Consider the following 16,438-nt stretch of genomic DNA (forward strand, 5'->3'; position numbering starts at 1 on the left):
ATAGTGCTTCTTTCCCCTGTGAGTTTGTTCATGTCTTTGAATGCTGCTCAAAGAATAGTAGACTTTCAAACATTGCTTTCATCCATGTTTTTTTTTTTTCTTTTCCACTGTGAGTTCTCCCATGTGTTTGAACATAACCACATTCCCTAAAGGCTTTCCAATACTGCTTATATTCATGGCGTTTGTCTTCAGTGTGAGGTCTTTGATGCTGCTGAAACCATGAGGGATAACCAAACACTTTGACTAGCTTATGTGTGTGCGGCTTATTTCCATAATCCTGACTCTCTTGTGGCTTCTGTCATATGTAAGCAATGAGGGGATACCTTGGGAAGACGCACAAATTATGGCTTGTTCATCCACTCAGCTTTCATCTGGTTACAATCCTGGAAGAATTTCAGTGTTGACAATAGGATCTTGTGTCAAAATGAAGCTTTAGGCTGACTGCCTTTTTCACATTCAAGTCACTCAACGACCAGATATAGCTTTGCCCTAGATCTCTGTTAGTTCTTATTGGGAGCAGCTTGTCCTAGTTTGTGTGCAGTTGCTAGGTTCTTCAGACTTCAGACCTTGCCTCTTGAAGAACTTCTCTTGAGAAAGATGAACAAAGCTTGCTTCTCTAAAGGTAACATTCAGAGTCACATTATCAAATTTCATTGGTGCTATTTCCAGCTTCTTGGGTATCCATTTCACACTCATTGCATCTTGAGGTCTTTGGAGACACATAGCAAAAGAGACAGAATTACCTGGGTCCACTTCAATAGCTAAAACAAGAACATATGTGTATATATGACTATGCAAGTTATTTTAATATATGAGTTCAAAATTAAATTTAGAAACTTGTGTTTGTGTGTGTGTGTGCATGTATGTAGTGTGTATATTTGCCACAGTACACATATAGATATTAGAGGACAACTTGCAGGAGATGGGAGATAGTTCTTTCCTCCCACCATTGCATTGTCTAGGAATCAAACACAGATTAACAGGCTTGGCAGAAAGGACTTCTCCATACAGAGTCATCTAACTAGTCCTACCAGAAAAACAAAATAACCTGATTTTTTTTAATTATTAGATATCTTCTTCATTTACATTTCAAATGTTATCCCCTTTCCTAATTTCCTCTCTGAAAGGCCTTTATAACCTCCCTCCTGCTCCCCACAATATGAAATAACCAGTAACCCCAGAGCTCATGTCTCTAGCTGCATATGTAGCAGAAAAATTGTTTTCAATAACATTTTACTATGTTTTTAAAAATAATGCTTTCAGTTGAAGATCTTGATTGATAAGCAGATAAAGTGTAGATATTTGTTTCATATACATAAATTTCTCTAGGAATGTTACTCTGAATTTTACATGTATATAAAGGAAAAATTTCAAAATTTAATAAAATATAAGAAATGTTGAGTTATATTGTGATTTCAAACAACATACAATATAGTAAAAAAAAGTAACTACATTCATTAATTAATAAGAGAGGAATACTGGAAGATTAAAAAAATGAATAAAAAACAGAAAAAAAAACCACAAAACAGCAACAGAAAGAAAACAAACAAAAACCAAAAACCACTGTAAAGCTTTAGGACTGAATGCCATGAAATCATAAATTTCGCCTATCTCAAAATACACCCAGCTGAATACATTATTGAAGTTGAACCCCAGCATCTAGCAAGCATCCCTCTTCACATTATCCTGGGAAGCTAGTGTGCTACTATCAGAAATTTGCTAATCACAACAGCACTGGATTTATCAATTGCACTTTAATTTCAATGATGATGGAGCTGCATCTCAGTTGAACCACTGCAAGTCCTCAATTCTGCATTCAGACAAACCATAGAGAATAACATTTTGTTCTTCATAAATTCTTAGTGATTTTACTTTGTTAGTGCCTGTCCTCTTAAAATATTGAAAGATCAGTTGCTTTCCCCTGAAAAGAGCAGAAATGAAGAAAAAAGAAGCAGAGTTGGTTAGAAGGCTTTGAACATAGAATCATGAAAGGAATTCTCTCAATCTCTGACCCATAATTGTTCCTGTCTGAAAGAATTACAGGAATGGAAATGGAGAGGAGCCTGAGGAAAAGAAGGTCCAGTGAGAGGCCCAAAGTAGGATCCAGCTCAAGGGGAGGTCCCAAGACATGACACTACTACTGAGGCTATGGAGCGCTCACAAAAAGGCACCTATCATGATGGCCCTCCGAAAAACCCAACAAGCAGCTGAAAGAGTCAGATGCAGATATTCGTACCCAACCAATGAACAGAAGCAGCTGATCCCTCTTGTTGAATTAGGGAAGGCAGAAAGAAGTTGAGGAGAAGGGTAATCCTGTAGGGAAACCATCAGACTCAATTAACCTGGACTCTGAGATCTCTCAAACACTGGGCCACCAAACAGACAGCATACACCAGCTGATATGAGGTCCCCAACAGACATACAGTAGAGGACTTCGGAGTCTGTGCTCATTCAGAGATGATGCACCTAATCCTCAAGAGGCTGGAGGCCCCAGGGAATTTAGAGGTCAAGTGGGGTGTGGGTTGGAGGCATCCTCGTGGAGACAGGGTGTAGGGAGGTAGTGTGGGATGTGGAGCAGTCGAAGGGTGGATGGGGGAGCGGGAATGGAATACGGAGTTTAAAAACTAAATTAAAAAACATAAAATTCCACCATATGAGAACTTTTTAAGGAAATAAAACCACTCAGTGTAGAAGAAAAAAATAAAGATGCAAACAAAGAATGCCTCAAGAAAACAAATAATTCTTATGTATAGCACTTTTGCTTATGACCAACTCTTACTGAGGAGGTACAAATCAAATGACCAGAATCAGGAGACCATGTATTTACACTCACTGTATGGTGAGCAACTGTGCTGGGCCAGGGTTAACATATCACCTACTTAATTTGATTATACTGACAGTGAATGTACACACACACACACACACACACACACACAAGTGGATTTAATACTAGTGAAAAAAAGTAGTCCTGAATCCATTGTGGGGTTTTCGTCCTCAAACAAACCTGCTCCTCAACCGTTGTTTATTTTGTTGGCAATTAATTGTTTGGCAGATCCAAAACTCAATTTGCTTGGTAAATCAGAAAAGATTTGAGAGAAATTGTTCTGTGTATTAAGTACCTCAGTGATTAAGTACCTAGCCATCATATGTGATACTTCAGCTTCAAATGCCGGTACTGCAAAAGTAATAACAATACAATAAAATTTAATAAAATAAGGCTGAGAGAAAAGAGACAGACAGGCCTGAGTTGTCTCAGGTTGCCGCAATCTAACTCAGATTATTGCTTTATTTGAAAATGTAGCATCTTCATGAAAACTACAACCAAGTAAAGACAGTTGGTTCTAGACCTCCAAGCAAACTGTTCTTCTATATGACAAAACGAAGTTTCCGAACCAAATTTTTGCACTTCCATAGTTAGCAAGCATTAGCACAGAATGTGGTCAATCTGTATTTACATTATGAAGAATTTTGACAAAAGAAATTGAGCATTGTGTGTAGCCTCCCACAGCCTGAAGCGGGCTGGGGCAGACCTTGTCACCACTGAGGTGGGGCCACCTACATTGTAGCTTTCCAACTTGGCTGGCTTCTTCTGTTTGTGTCAACTGCCACTGCTCTTCTCCGAGATCCTGCTGCCTCCTCGGACACCTTTGAGACAATCCACATTGCGCAGTGTCTTTGGGCTGGCTCTGGGCACCAAGAATGTAATGACAGAGGATGGGACCCCCCTTCTTTATAAGCACAGACTCTTAGTAAACTTGGGGGCTTTGATCAGAGCAATTTGTCTTGGCCTAATTCTTCTCTCACAATCTAGTCCTTTTCAGCCCCAGCCTGCCTTTCAGGAGTACCCGGTTCATGTAGGCCATGGGTGGCTTACAACTACAATTGTGCATTTACCTGAGTTTAAATATTATAAGAAATCCTAAATAATTTTTAAAATTACCATGGAAGATATTTGGATACATAAACACCAGAAAAAAAGCTGAATTCTTTTAAAAAAAAATTTCCCCAGTTGAAAGGAAATTACAGTTGGGCTGAGAAGCACTTAAAAAAGTGTTCAAAATCCTTAGTCATCAGGGAAATGCAAATGAAAATTACCCTCAGATTCCACCTTACACCAATCAGAACAGACAAGATCAAAAACTCAGATGACAGCACATGTTGGCAAGAATGTTGAGAAAAAGGAACACTCCTCCATTGCTGGTGGGATTGCAAACTTGTGCAACCTCTCTGGAAATGAATGTAAAGATTCATCAGAAAATTGAAAATAGATTTTCTACCTGAAGACCAGGCTATCTCCAAAAGATGCCCCACCAGGCAACAGAGGCACGTGTTCCATTATGTTCACAGTGGCCTTTTTTGATAGCCAAAAGCTGAAAAAAGCCAGATGTCTCACAACAGAAAAATGGATACAGAAAAATGTGGTTCATTTACACAATGGAATACTACTCAGCTATTAAGAATGAGGGCGCCCTGGGTTTTACAGGCAAATAGATGGAACTAGAAAATATCCCGAATGAGGTAACTCAGACCCAAAAGGACATGCATGGTATGTACTCACTAATAAGTAGATATAAGCTAAAATAAGTATAGAATACCCAGGATACAATCCACAGAACTCAAGAATGTTAACAAGCTGAAGGGCCTAAGTGAGGATGCCTCAATATCACATGGGAAGAAGAAGAAAAAGACAATCAGGGAGGGGAGTGAGGGAAGGAGGGACTTGGGTGGGAAAGAGGATGGGGAGGAGAAGAGAGGGACATGATCAGGTATTGGGCATGGGGAAAAGGACTGAAGCCTTGAGGGCCAGCAGAAAGATTAGAAACTGGCTGTCTCTGGACAAAGAAGTTAGAGAGACCATCTAGAATGTATCAGAGACCTGGAAGGTAAGAGATTCTCAGGAATCAAAGGGAGGGACCTTAGATGAAATACCCTATAATGAGGAGAGGGAACTTGTAGAGTCCACCTCCTGTACAGGACATCAAGTTGGGGGATGGGGTTGCCTTCCCACAGTCAAAACTCTGACCCAGAATTTTTCCTGTCTGAAAGAACTGCAGGGACAAAACATGGAGAAGAGTCTGAGGGAAAAGAGGTCCAGTGACTGGCCCAAATTGGGATCCAGCTCAAGGGGAGGCCCCAAAGCCTGACTATATTACTGATACTGTTACAAACAGGAGCATAGCATGACTGCCCTGGGGAAGGCCAAATAAACAACTGAAAGACTCAGATGCAGATATTTATACCCACCCAATGGACAGAAGCTGTTGAACACTGTGATGGAATTAAGGAAAAGCTGGGAGAAGCTGAGGAGGAGAGCAACTCTGTAGGAAAACGAGCACTTTCAACTAACCTGGATCCCTGAGCTTGCTCTGACATTGAGCCACCAACCAGGCAGCATACATCACCTCTTATTAGTCCCTCAACACATGTATCGCAGAGGACTGCTGGGTCTTGACTCAGTGAGAAAAGATGCACCTAACCCTCAAAAGGCTTGAGGTCCCAGGGAGTGGGAAGGTCTGGTGCGAAGGAGGGTGTTGGGGCATCCTCTTGGAGATGTGGGTAGGAGATATGGCATGAGGAACAGTCAGAGGGCAAACTGGGAGGAGGATAAATACTGCAATGTACATACAGATTAAAGAATAAATAAATTTTCACTATTTCAAGTGGGAAAGAAATGTTGTATAACCATTTGTCTAGACTGAACCCCATGGATATTCATGCTCCTGGGGTCATATGTATTAGACTATTAAGGATCTACTGGTTTGGGGGAAAATTCACTAGTATAGCAGTGAAAATTGTTTCTTATGAGAATATTCTATGAATGGTTTCCAGTGCCTTACATAACCCAAATGATTTTAACTTCCCAATGCATTGTAACAGGCACTCACAAAGGTACAAAGAGAGCAGGCCAGTTCACAGAATCTGTACCACTAATGACTACAGTCAATAGAGTCACATCATTGTCACAACAGCTATAGCCTTTGTTCTCCTAAACTGTCTCTCAGGAATAAATTTAAACTAGTGAAATGGGCCATATTTGTTTGGTTTTGATAACTGGGGTCCTTTGGCTCTCTATGCCTTATTTCTTAATCTCAAAAATGAGTGGACATCAATATGTAGAGGCCTTAATGTCAATATATGTGTGAGCAATTTACAAGTATTTAAGGCATATAAAAGGGATTTATTTGGAAAGGGAAGTGCAGGTAGCACTTTTTGAATTAGAAAGTTAAACACAGACCAACAGAAGCAACAGGAATGTGTCTCTAACTTATGACCTCTGTGACTCCACAGAGCTGAACTGAAGACTCTTATAATTGGGGACAATTGAATGGCAGCATGCATTGCAATGGGGGATTGCAGAATGTGGTGAGATCCATCAATAAGCTCACCTATGTGCAGTAGAAATTGAGGAACTGGAGAGGCAATGAGTTTCTAGGCTTAATAGGACAGATGTAATTAACTGAATATTAAGTCTTCCTTCCCACAGGACAACAATGAAAATTGGCCTTTAACAAAATAGCATAATTCAGCCAATAATCATGCTGAATTGGTGAGCATAATTCAAAAGTGAAGGCTGCCAGAAGATTCACTGGAGAGCTCACACTCCTGAACACTGTGCTGGCTCCGTTAGGCAGCGAATTACTCAGTAATATATTTTTCCATAACCCACAAATTTTCTAAACTTAGGAATTACAGGTTTTGAAGGTCCTAGGAGGCCATCAACCTTGTAATGAAATATAACCTGATAACAAATTAAAAGTCTTTCAAGGTCAAAAGCAAAATCTGTTTCCCAGGATCACTGGCTTCCAGCTGTATTTTAAATCAAAGGCAAAATTAAAACAGCAAATATTACTTGAAGAAAGTGTTAGGTCTTTTAATCACTGAAAATTCAAATTTTAATACTCAGTTAATTAGTAGCTGGCACATCAAGTGATATATGATTCCAGATCTGGTAAAAAGGAAAAAAAAAAACAGAATATTATAAGAAAATAACTTCTGCAAAGGTACAGAAGTTCTTTTTTAAGTAAACAGAGATCAGTAAGACTCTGTATTGCACTGGTGTTCTAAATACCTCACAACTGCTACCTTGTTTCCACAGAGGACTGTATCACCTGTACAATATTTGCCATCATTAATGGATGTTGCTAACATACTACTGCTAAATCTTTGAACATACACTCAGGCTGAAAGAAAAATAGGGGAAGTTCAATATTTGAATGTTGTCCCAGTATTTGTTGAATTCAAAGTCCATCCATTAAAAAAATGTATTTTGCATATTTTAGAACATTGTATACTTTTGTTTATTTATAGACAAGGTACAATTTTTAAGAATTCAAAATATTAAAAATGAATCCAGTAGACATTAAGTAAATGGTGTATTCTGTTCTCATGAGATACAGTGTGTGCTGGATAATCTGATATGTTCTTTAAATCTTGTGTATTCATTCTAAAATTCAATGAAGAATAATAATTTTAAAAACTGTAAGAGCAGATGGAGAAGTTCTAAACTAGCCATGCAGGAGGAAGCTGGAAAGCTTGGAATACTGAAAGCTTCAGGAAAAAACAATTTACAACCCACAGAAATAGTGTCCCCAGAACACACTGCACTTAACTACAAAATGTGGAGATATAAAGAGAGAATCTGGGATACTTAAAATGACCAAAAACTGATTCCTGGAAGATCACTTTTTCACTGACAAATATCTCTTAGAAAGAGAAAAGGAAAGATTTTCTTTTCAAAAACAAAATTTTTGCCAGGAGTGGTGGCGCACGCCTTTAATCCCAGCATTTGGGAGGCAGAGGCAAGCAGATTTCTAAGTTAGAGGCCAGCCTGGTCTACAAAGTGAGTTCCAGGACAGCCAGGACTACACAGAGAAACCCTGTCTCAAAAAACAAATTAAAAAATAAAAAAAAAATTTCTCTGATAACTATCCAAAAGTATTTTTAATTGTGCATATCCTAAATTATGAGGAATGGCTTACTTAACTAAACACCTACTTTGTAAATGTGAAAACATAAAACTTTTCCAATAGTGTCTTTGGGCAATGTTTTGTAAGTCTTTACTTGTTCTTGTGTGAAGAATGGGCACATTTCAAATTCAGGAAATAATGTGCAAAATTTAATCCAGCATCATGGCTGCTTTGGCAGGGGATCACATCCACAGATCTTCTAAGTCTGTATGTTCCTGCTGGAATACACACACACATTTAATTTCAGGGGACAAAGGCAAGCAGATCTTTGAGTTTAAAGGAAGTTTGCTATAGAGAATGTTTCATCTAAAGAACCGTAGGTGCAAGAGTGATGGCACATGCTTTTAATCCCAGCAGTCAGGAGACAAAGGCATGTAGATCTCTGAGACCTAGTCACTCAGTTGGTTGAGTCATTGAGTTAAGAGGCAGTACAATAGAATGGGGTCATGACAGTTCAGTTGTGGAGTTCATTTACAGGGATAGAGGAATGAGACAGGTCCCAGAAAGAACAAGCTTGACAAAGGTGAAGACCAAACAAGCAAGTGAATGAGAATGAGTGAGGAGATTAGAACAGATTACCAGAGTTAGTTAGAGGATAAGCAGAACAATTCAGTATGAGGAACTGAGAGAAGCCAGATAGAACCAGTCAGCTTGGAGAAGAGTTTGAGCCAGAACATAGGAGTTGAACCAGCCAGCCAGAGTTCAGAAAGAATTAGTACAGGTGAGTTTATTTAGTAGTAATCCTCCAAGATAACAACTATGCCAGGGAAATAAAAATTATATTTACAGAGCAATCCTCCTTTGTAACAACCAATTAGAAACAGGAAGCAAGGTGTAGATTCCGGTAAATTCCTTTCTGCTCATAATACATTTTCTTCCTTTGACTTTGCTTCTGGAAGACACTGATCCTCATGGTACATTTCAGTAAGGAGGAGTTTTGAGCAGTGAGGACATTCCCAGCAGTAACTTTTTGAGCTATCTTACACAGATAATTTACTCTAGCTTAATATTCTTCAAACAGATCTCACACACGTTCATCTACCACCACCCTCCACTTTGGGATATTATCAAGATTCTGTAGCTCATCCAAAATTTCCATTGTTTACGTAAAATGCATGTGCATTTTCAAGATAGTTATGACAACATGAGCTTGTTAGTATTCTCCATTCTTTTGTGTCTTTCTTCTTTTGCCCATTTTATAGTTCTCAAAGATTAAAAAGACAAATTAATATTCCTGACATATAAATAGATATTATGCCAGAATTGGATACTGTTAATTATTGTATCAACCAACTGTACACAAAGCTTAGAATTTGTAAGTCCTTTGAAGGGCACCTTCTATCTGTGATGGTTAGTTGTAGTTGCTACTATGGTATTAACAAAAATCATTTGGGAAGGTAGTCTTAATGATGGATTGAAGTAGTCCTACTTTAATCTGTTCTAAACTCCCTGGCGGGTATGTGTGCATGCTCCTACGTAACCTTCCAAAAGTTTTGGATTCAAGAATGAAAGACACACACACACACACACACACACACACACACACACACACACACATACACACAGCCTAATTTTTAATATGCCCTAAGCAGTTCAATGATTGGGCCACTCACAAACTTCCATGTGGTATTAATGCCTCTCCTCTGATATTCCTGAATTATTTCTAATACTTATATTTTATCTCTACTACCTTGGACCCAATTGGGATGAGTGGCCTCTGAGGCTGCTCTTCCCCAATTCTTGCATAGTTTATACTTTCTCTCCTGCAGCTCTCAGCTTGATGTTTCTGCGTGGCAATTCTAAACACCTTTTCCCCTTGTCTGTCCCTTGGCCAGGGAATCTAAAGTCTCACCTTTTTCTCCCTGCCCAGCCATTGGCCTCCAGAAATATTTATTCACCAATCAAAACCAACTACATGTAGGGACCCTTAGCATCTTACACGCAAATGTGTGGGTTCCCATGTAATTTTGGGAGTCGAACTAACACAAATAGCATTAGAATCAATCCAAAACAATGGATCATGTAAATCAAGTTGGCCTGTGGACAAGTCTGGAGATATTGTATTGATTGACTTAACTGATATGGAAAGAATCAGCCCAGTGTTTGTAGCACCATTCTTTGGAGGAGTGGGCAGGAGTACACAAGAATGAAGAAAGAGAGCAGAGAAGTAGACAAGAGTGTATTCACCTTCCCTCTGCTAGCTGAGTCTTGCTCCTGACTTGGCTGAGAATTGTAAGCTCAGCAAATCTTTCCTTCCTAAAACTTGTTTCTATCAAGATATATTACCATATCCTCAGAGATGAAAATAGATCATCCAAACTACAATATACATGTAGCCATGCTGCTGCATCTATTTAATGCCTCTGCATCCTAAAATTCAAGTTCCACCACCATGAAGTTTCATCACTCACAGATGTGAAAGACCATCAGGATAAAATTGACACTTCAGATTTTCAAATTGAAGCTTTTCATTCTTAGTCTATGTGACTCTGACTTTATTTTTGAAAATGTAACTAGGTAACAATAACCATCAATTACAGGACTGTTAGAAATATTAATAAGTCATATACAGACAGCAGAGTGTTTAAGAAACAGCTAATTTATTGTAAATATTTTTGCATTTAGCATTAACTATTATCTTAAAATTATCATTAAAATGCATATTCCTTCTTTTCTCATATAATACATCTTTTCTATATTTCAAAGGAAGAGATAGACCATGAGAACAGAAGTACTTACATAATTTTAATTGGGGATAAGTAGAATAGTCAGTATTTTGAATCAGGTTGTTTTGAATTTTAGGACACAAGCATAAACTCCTAAGAAATCAGTTTTCCGATTTTCTTTCACATGATATTGACTTTTATGGTTAAGTTAATTTTCTTCCATTCTACAGCCTGTCCTTCTTTCAAAAGCCTCTTTAAGGCAAATAACCCTTCTCTCATCTGATCTTTGCCTCTTCTGCTCAAACGTTTGCCACACTTACTCAACAACTTTTGACTACATTCGGATAGTTCAAATTATTTTTCATTCCGTTTCAGTTATTCTTTTCTACCATTTTCCCCCTCTTTACCTGAAAGACTTTGTTTCAGTATTCACTTCAATAACCTTATCTCTAAATTCCTTATTAAACTACTTCTTCATGTTTTACAAATACATTGATAGTTTATTGTTTCTGCTGTCATTAAGTATTTTAAATCTGTAGTGTGTGGCAACATGAAACAATTCCTTGATTGAAAGTAATTATACTTACACTCTTGCAACTACAAAATATTTTTTAAAAATTGTAAATTAATTTTCATAGAAAATGTTGCCTTTATCTGTGCTTCAGTTGAATTATTGAACAACTGGACTGATCACAATATATATAGCATCTCTAAAATCATATCAGTGGACATTTTACATTCCACAGTACAAAAAAATTTACAGTAGAAGATAAAATGTGCAATATAAATCAACGGGTTGATCCAAAGTAAAAATCTATTTTTGTCATTGCCTGCTTTCCTTTCTCACGATTTGTTGATTAAATCACCTCCTTATACTTTTCCTCTTCAAATGTGTTACTGAGTGTGCTTTCTATTATATAAAATTATACACATTTAAATACTATATGTAGAAAATACTTTAATGGCTAGACAGTTTTAGTTTCAATATAACCCATAAATTATATTCAATTTTGATGTAATTATTATATTTTAACTGATTTAAATTCACTAAAGAACTCATGTTTTCCTAAAGAAGAGGTAAATCAATTTGAAACATTATTAAAGTAGATAATTATTTGTTTTCACATTGTTTTAAGTAGATACCTTAGAATTTTTTATTTTTATTTATTTTAGGTTTTCTTTAGAAATATTAAGATATTCCAAAAATAATACATAATTAAAACAAAATTTAAAAGAGTTTAGGCTTTTACTATTTAGTGTTTTAAATGTGACAAGCAAATGTCTCAGAATAAAACAAGCCATTCTCATTTAAATAGGAAGCATGGCTGTGGATCCAGGGTGTATGAACATAAGATGATATAATAATACTTACAATGAAATTTAGGCTTTTAAAGAGAGTGGTGGGAGAACAGTTTTGCAGTGTAGAAATTCTTGATGGTAGAGTCAGTTGGATGGAAGCCTAAAGCATGTCTTTTCTTGGTTAATCAGTATGAGCAAGACATAGACTTTTGTATGTTTCTGTGGATCCATATACAAAGTGAAGATTATTCAGATCAAATGACTTATTCTAAAGTTCATAAAACAGTATTCATAAGGAACATAAAATAGAACTTGATACATAGTAATAGTGTGAAAATCCCTGTTAGCCCTTGTTGAGATTATATTGGACATTAGAGATATATCTAGATATTTTTACCTAATGTTTTAAATAGAATAAAACAAACACTAAAGAAAAATATAGGTACCACATGACTGGCATCTGAAAACCAAGAAAGATGATTCAGCAAAGAGCTTCACTGTAGGAAAATGTTCTACCTGTCTTGCTCTTTTTCATATGCCACTATTGGTATCCAGGAGTCACCCCACAAACCATACAACCTCTGATCTCAGTCAGACATGGACGGTTTGTTGAATGCACCTTCTAAGACTGATTGATAAGGGCTGTAACTCAGAATTTGGGGACTGAGGTTGTGACTCCAAACAGTTTTCTCCCTACCATGAGCTTATACACAGGTGCTGCAAGTGATGCCCCATCGTCGGCCCTGACTTAAGCTGTTTTAAGCACAACAGTTCATATGCTTTTTAATTTCAATTTTTTATTAGATATTTTCTTAATTTATATTTCAAATGCTATCCCAAAAGCCCCGTATATGCTCCCCCAACCCTGCTTCTCTACCCACCCACTCCCACTTCTTGGCCCTGGAGTTCCCCTGTACTGGAGTATATAAAGTTTGCAAGACCAAGGAGCCTTTCTTCCCAATGATGCTGGACTAGGCCATCTTCTGCTACATATGCAGCTAGAGACTTCATAGCATATAGATTATAACAGGCTATGTGGTCATCAAGGTCCTGCTCTGAGTTATTTTTCTCTGTCAGTGACTACTGGCAGACATATGATAGTAAGAATATCAGACAGCTGGTAGGCATAGAACAAAATGGCTACAGCTTTGCTAGGGGGCAGCCCTGAACACCACAGTCCCAAATCAAAGTACTTGTGAAAATGGGCTTCAAATGTGTCTTAATGGCAGTCTTTCTAGCAAAACTGTGATACTTGTCTGTTTGAAAATCCTCTATGTCATGTTTATTAAATCATGTATGGTTACGGATTAATTATTTGTCAGCAAATCAATAATAAAGGATTTGTAGAAATATTGAAATGCCTCATTAACAAGAACTTCAAATTTATGATTCAGTAAAATAAATTTTCATAATTATTCTTTTTAAAGAAAATGAAAAAGGCGTGAGCTAATCAGCTTTCTGCCACTGTGTGGAAAAAAAAAGTCTGTACAAAAATCAGTCTAAATGGAAGGGATGGGTTATTTTTCTGCCTGAATCCACCCCTTATGAAATGAGCCAATTCAAGCCAGATTTAAGAGAGAAAGGGTGCCTTTGCAGAGAAAGAAGAAAAGGAGGAGGAGAAGGAAGATGAGGAAGATGAGGAAGAGGAAGAGAAGGGGGAAGAGGAACACAGAGATAAGACCACAATAACTGGATTATATTGGGAGGAGCCTTGGGGGGTGGGGGAGGTTAGCCCTGACACTGGGCTGGAAAGTTCATGGTTGGGGGCAGGGTATTCCAGGTAAGTATGAGGAGTATTGGACCTGGAGACTAGGTGTGCTCTTATATGTAAAATGTGTACCCTAGTCCCTTGTTCTGGGGTCAGGAACCAGACAGGAAGATTTATATATTTTGCCTAACAATTGCAGAATTGTTTGTTGGGCTGTTCTGTTTTGGTCCTGTTGTGAGGCAGAGTGCCTCCACAGGGGAGATGCTGTGGACCAGAGATGCTTATCTCATGGCCAGCAGAGATAACAACAATGGACATACTATTTTGTATGTATTTTTATTGCTTCCTTTGTAGTGTAAGTCCTAAGTCTATCTATCAAAACTTGATGCCAAATCCTCTTTCCTCATGCTTCTTCATTTAAAGGTTTGTTTCAACTTAATTCATGTAATTGCTTGATACCAAACTCTAAACAGATGACCCAATTTGGTGCACTATCTCATTTCAATCCTAGAATAGTATGTGCCTTTGATTCTCTTTCTTTTCTTTTTTGTTTTTTTTTATCTTCCCTTTCCTTCATACCTCTTTTCTTCCTTTCTATCCTATCCCATTGGCTAGTGTTGTATATGTTTTATACTCTACACTTCTACTTAAAATATATCATAATATTCTAGATTCAGTTCTTGAACATTAGTTCTGTCTGTCTTCCAGCAGTCCCTGAAAGGCTTTTCAGAGGCATACTAGCAATTCAAAATTGCATTAAAGCTTCTAACATTTGTACCCCCTATTTCTTCAAAATCACTAGACATTGATTGACCATCAAATGCACATACTTGAAACTCTTCTTGAAAGTTCTTGCCATCTCTAAATAAAATATTAGGATGCATATAATAATTTGAATGTATAAGACAATCCTCTAAATATGCTGCATATTTTCCATGCAAAGACTTCCATGTAAATTGATGATAATAAAGACACAGACCAACACCTCTGGAATCAGCCTTAGTAAACTTTCTCTCTCAAAACCTCAGTAGATTTATTCTTCATAACTACTAATAATAATGCTACCATTAAAGTCACTTTTCATGTTCATTTTTTTTGCATCAGTTCATTTGATAACTTTCTAACAGCTCTCCCTGGATGTATCATCATTCTCTAAAGGTGTTATTCAAATAGCAGCCATAGCTACTGTATGTGAAATTTAAATACTATCTCAACATTTCCTGTTTTCTTTCTGGTTCTCCCCAAGTCACGATCTTATGATATTCCTGGTTCTGTCCGTGACAGAGGTTCATTTGCTTTTTCATTTCCAACTCCCATCCCCCTTTCCATGATCACATATTTCACTTCAGCGGTCTCTGGTTATATGCCTTTCACTAGGCACTTCACTTCTCAGCCTGTGAAGGTGAACACCGTCTTATCCTTTCAGTCTCTTCTGTGCATTTGATTATTTGTATATATTATATCTTTGCAAAAAGAGCTTTAATTTGTACACTATTTGCATTTACTTCCTTGGCGTATCAGCTCCAGCAACTTATGTCAGCTGTGAGAAGATAATTGTGAACTCTTTATGCACTTTGACTTCCTGTTGTACATTCACTCTTGTCAGAAGAGGGCCCTGCTTCCAGTGCATTGACTCTGCTAGGACCTGCTTGGCAAGAGGTGTTCTGCTTTGTGTCTTACAGAATGAAAGGTTTCTATAATGCTAGGTTCTTGAGATAAAATAACACCCACTGCACTGGGTCCTCACAGGCATTATGTTTACCCAGCAGCACAGAGGAGCTTCTCCTAAAATCATGCTCAAAAGACACTACTTGTAAGCCTTTACCATTGTCTCTACAGTGGACATCCAAATAATTTGCTCTATCATTGTGTTTGGGGATTTTTCTGCCATCCAGGGTTTAATATGATATCTTTGAAATAATAACATAAATATATGATGATTATTAGATTATAGTACTTATAAATTTAAGCTCTTGGATCACAAAATCTAAAACTAAACTACTTGCTCTGTTTATAATTGTGTTTGAATTTTATGTGTTCTTAAAAGTATTTACAGATTTGAATGAAATAGATAATAAACAGAGTATTTAATATCTTCACTACCTTTCCTGTATAATGAGCCAGTCTACATGTACTAGGTATCACAAAAAAACTAAAAACTATATCACAGTACAGGATAAGTAAACGATATAATAATCTCTATCCAGCATCACTGTATTGAGGTCTGTCATGGCTATGGAGTTTGCTTAACTCATCAATTCTTTTAATATCCTTCGTATTATGTTTCTCATCTTAGCATGAACACATGCATTGTGATATGCTGTATTTAATATTTCATCAAATTCACATCCTGAATCTAGCCATTTGTAATACTGGAATCATGAATTCATGAGCAATATTAAGTGGAATGCACTTATTCATTGGATATGAACAGTTCAAGTATAGTAGAGACCTTGGGTTGACTGAGACATTAAAGACAAGCTTCTCCCATAGCTGTACTTTTTGTGTGTGTGTGTGTGCAGTCACTTAAGTAATTACCTGACTACATGGCCTAATAATGTTTAGCAACTGATACATATATAATACATATGCAAAATGTATATACTAAATGACATTGTATTTCTATTATTTAAATACACAGTTTCTCAAATTGAAGGAAACATTCCTAAGTGCTATGAAGCTGAGCATGTAGCTCAATGGTAAGCTGCTTGCTTAGCATGTGCGAAGTTCTAGGTTAAATCCCCAGTGCCACAGTGCATACAGAAAGTAACTACATTCTTAGGTGTTGTGAAAGGTAA

Source organism: Mus musculus, chromosome 5 (assembly GCF_000001635.26).
Source record: "Mus musculus strain C57BL/6J chromosome 5, GRCm38.p6 C57BL/6J".
Lineage (NCBI taxonomy): Eukaryota > Metazoa > Chordata > Mammalia > Rodentia > Muridae > Mus > Mus musculus.